The 4,282-nt window shown below is 45.6% G+C and overlaps 1 pseudogene; it reads right to left on the reverse strand.

Annotated features, from left to right (window-relative positions):
* Positions 1-1,614: 1,614 nt before the first annotated feature.
* On the reverse strand, positions 1,615-3,200 carry LOC148454112 (protein kinase C delta type-like; annotated as a pseudogene).
* Positions 3,201-4,282: the final 1,082 nt, after the last annotated feature.

The raw sequence follows: 4,282 nt of genomic DNA on the forward strand, positions 1-4,282 counted from the left end.
ATGTGCATGATGTATTGATGATTTTACTGCATAGTGCATATACTGTAAATGTATATATACCCATTCATATTTTCATGACCTATTTGACCAGATGCCTTGCATGGTATTTTATAGATGTCAGGGTGCGCATACCAGTTAAAGTAAAAAGGCACCTGTACATGTAGTTACTGTTACCAGGTCTGACTGTGTTAATCCTCAGGAGGGGGACCCCAATTTATTTATATGCATACACTTAAAACATAGGCTGCTTGTGTATGGCATCATCATTACGTGCCCCTCTCAATAGGGCCATCTATATAACCTATTGGAAAACATAATGTACATCATTTCTAAACTCATAAAGCTTATTTTAGCCCTACTATGCCTTGCGCTTATTCCTTACACAGTTCCTGTTAAGCAAGACACCTTTATTTATTTTTTAAACATCATTTTATTTATTGAGCAATATAGAAGAATCAATAGTGCATTTCCTGGGATGTAGCCAATGTCAGAGCAGGCGGCACACAGTGCTTCTCCTGGGATGTAGCCAAGGTCGAACCAGGCAGCAGACAGTGCAACTCCAGAGATGTAGCCGTAATCGGGGCAGGCGGCAGACAGTGCATCTCCTGGGATGTAAGCTGAGGTCGAACAGGCGGCAGACAGTGCATCTCCAGGGATGTAGCCGATGTTGAGCAGGCAGCAGACAGAGCATCTACAGGGACATAGCTGAGGTCAGGGCAGACTGCAGAGAGTGCATCTCCAGGAACATAGCTGAGGTGAAGGCAGGTGGCAGACAGTGCATTTCCAGGGATGTAGCCGAGTTCGGGGCATGTGGCAGACAGAGCATCTCCAGGGACGTAGCCGAGGTCGGGGTACACGGCACACAGTGCATCTCCAGGGACATAGCAGAGGTCAGGGCAGGCAGCAGACTGCATCTCCAGGGATGTAGCTGAGGTCGGGGCTGGCGGAAGACAGTGCATCTCCTGGGATGTAGCCGAGGTCAAAAAGGCGGCAGACAGTGCATCTCCAGGGACGTAGCTGAAGTCAGGGCAGACAGTGCATCTCCAGGGACGTAGCAGAAGTCGGGGCAGGTGGCAGACAGTACATCTCCTGGGATGTAGCCGAGGTCGAACAGACGGCAGACAGTGCATCTCCAGGGACGTAGCCGAGGTTGAGCAGGTGGCAAACAGTGCATCTCCAAGGATGTAGCCGAGGTCAGGGCAGGCGGCAGACAGTGCATCTCCAGGGACGTAGCCATGGTCAAACAGGTGACAGACAGTGCATCTCCTGGGATGTAGCCGAGGTCAAACAGGCGGCAGACAGTGCATCTCCAGGGACATAGCAGAGGTCAGGGCAGGCGGCAGATAGTGCATCTCCAGGGATGAAGCCGAGGTCGAACAGGCGGCAGACAGTGCATCTCCTGGGATGTAGCGGAGGTCGCACAGGCGGCAGACAGTGCATCTCCAGGACTGTAGCCAAGGTCAGGGCTGGCGGCAGACTGCATCTCCTGAGACGTAGCCAAGATCAGGGCAGGTGGCAGATTGTGCATCTCCAGGGACGTAGCCGAGTTTGGGGTAGGCAGCATACAACGCAGGAACAAGATGTTTTTAGGACTGCAGATTTTTCTGCTTTTTGTTAGTCCAGGTCTTTGTCTGATGGCATAGTGTCTGCTTCCATTGGCATGTTGTGATAAATGTTACCCCATTTAGGGCACACAAATTGAATGTTATCAAAAAGCCTTTGGTTCGTGATGGTAATTGGTTCTTTCAACACTTCACTATGGGACAAAGGAATTTGCTGTTTTTCATCTAGATCCATATAGTCCTTGTGCAGTATAACTGGGGATGCTGTTTTTCCAGTCTCTGTCGCTGCCCAGTTAATCGAAGAGAAGAAGCGGTGTTTTCGCACATTGCCATTTACTCCAAGCCAGAGGGTCTGTTCTTTACACAGGAGCTTTGTTATAATGTCATTTGTTACAGGATCAGTAAGCCCTGAATACGTTGGTTCTTGAGTAAGGATTATTGTGTTTACCACAGAAGCTGACTCTCCATTAAAAGGGTACTTGCGTAGGGTGAATATATATAAAATAACACCATATGCGAACCAATCCACACCAGCACTGTACGGCTGGCAAGTTATAATTTCTGGAGCATTATAGCCCTTAGTCCCACCAAGTACTTTGGCATTGGTTTGTCCATATGCATTCAATAGGGCCAGACCAAAGTCTGTGATTTTAACATGACCCTCTGTGGTTAGTAATATGTTCTCCTATTTGAGGTCTCTGTGAATAATTCCTCTTGAATGTATGAACTGCAATCCACAAACCAGTTCAGCAGCTATAAATTTTATTGTGGTTAGGTCCACTGGTGAGGTCTTCACAAAATCAAACAGATCCCCTCCGCCAGCCAGTTCCATTTCACAGTATAGATAGCTCTCTGTGTGGAAGGCTGCATAACCATGGATCATAAAAATGCTCTCATGTGACATTTCAAGTAGCTGACACTCAACCAAACTGTTCTCATGTTCTATTATTGCTGGCTTCTTTAAGATGTTAATCAATGCTCTCTTCTTTAAGATTTTCACTGCCACTCTTTCCCTACGAATAGCATCTGTTGCCAGCATTACTTTGCCATAACCTCCCTTTCCAAGTAGTGAGTGGAAAGTAAATTGTTCCACTGTTAAAGGTACAGTGTCTGTGGTTTGGTGGCTGGTGGGCATGGTGCAGCTCTCTTCTGCAGTTTGCTGAACCAGTGGGATGCCTGGTTGGCCTCTGCTAATTGCTGTTATGAATTGATTTTTCTTCTTTTTTACAAATCCAGCAAACCTGTCCCAGCGTCTCTGTATAGCTGCTTTACCTGGCTTCTTTTTGGTCATCTCTTATGGAAAGGTTTGTCTGGCCTACTCAATGGCTGCATCCCTCCCCTGGATCTTTAGCAACGTCAACGTTTCTCCTGTGTCTCACTCGCCAAAATCTGGTACATCTGCTGCATGCATGAACATGTTATGAACTGATCTCTTTTCTTTTTTAGAAATCCAGCAAACCTCTCCCAGCCTCTTTGTACACCTGCTACAAATGCATTGTTTATTCTCACCTCTCTCTTAGCTGTTTTTGCCTGGCCTGCCTCCTTTCCTCTGCATCTCTCTGCTTTTTTGGTCTGTTTTCCTCGGTTTTTTTGTCTCCCTGCTTTGTCTGGAGGTTTTTTTCTCATAATAGTTCCCATGTTATGTCAGAAGACAACAATGGGGCTCTTAGAGAATAAAGCAAACTTGCAATATCACAAGATGTGACTGCGCAGTTTGGAGTTTCTGAAAACAGAGCTTCAAATGTTTCAACAGCTGTACAAGTAGTTCTGTGATGTCATCAATAATTGTGATGTCACAAGCAACTGCAGTGTGCAGTTGAGCTTAGTCCTAAAGCACATATATTATGGCAGTTCATGTATATGTAAGTTTCATCCTGTCCAAACTGTAAACAGTAAAATATATATCTAAAATGTACTTGTGCCCATATTAAGACACTAAAATTAATAATTTATTAGAGAGAATATATTTTGGCGATTAGACTGTATTGCTGACAGTATTTATCAGAATAGAGAAGCATTTAAAACAGCCTTTTATTTCAATTTTAGACAGTGGGTTCCAGTCAGAAATACCACAAACTGATCTTTGTGATGCTTACTGCTATGTATTACAGAAAAAATGACCAGTAGCCTACTAGGCTTCATTTTCACTTTAACAATATGTGGCCAATTTATCACAAACAGCCCTTTTGTGGCGATATGTGAGACTTTTATGTCAATAACCGTAAGATGTCTGCCAGACAGAGATAGGAAGCTGCGGAGACATGATTGGTCTGCTCAGTCACAGTTCTAACGGGACCTTTAGTAGGGAGGTGTCATATTCATGTGATCACTAAGTGACCCACATGCTCTTTAGTAGGGAAGTTTCAGGTTCATATGATCATTAAGTGCCATTCTTTTTTATCACTTTAGCAAAGGGTATCTCCTTTTATTTGTAGACTTTCACATTACACTGTTGAAATAAGCAGAGTGGGGGGTGCAATTGAGATGATTAAAGGAAGGCGCTAGCCACAGCTATTATGCAGACCACACCCCCACAGCACGGCTCATTCCCCACCACATCACTAGTCACACCCCTTGAGGCAGCACACAATAGGCCCTGTTGTAAATTTGAGCTCCAGGCCCATGTGGACCCTAATCTGCCACTGGTCCTTGCGATGTGGCCGGAGTGCACTCCGGGCTGCTGCGCATGCGCAGTCCCGCGGACTGCACATGAGCGGCGC

Source organism: Taudactylus pleione, unplaced genomic scaffold (genome assembly GCF_031769625.1).
Source record: "Taudactylus pleione unplaced genomic scaffold, aTauple2 ptg001032l, whole genome shotgun sequence".
In the NCBI taxonomy this organism is placed as follows: Eukaryota; Metazoa; Chordata; class Amphibia; order Anura; family Myobatrachidae; genus Taudactylus; species Taudactylus pleione.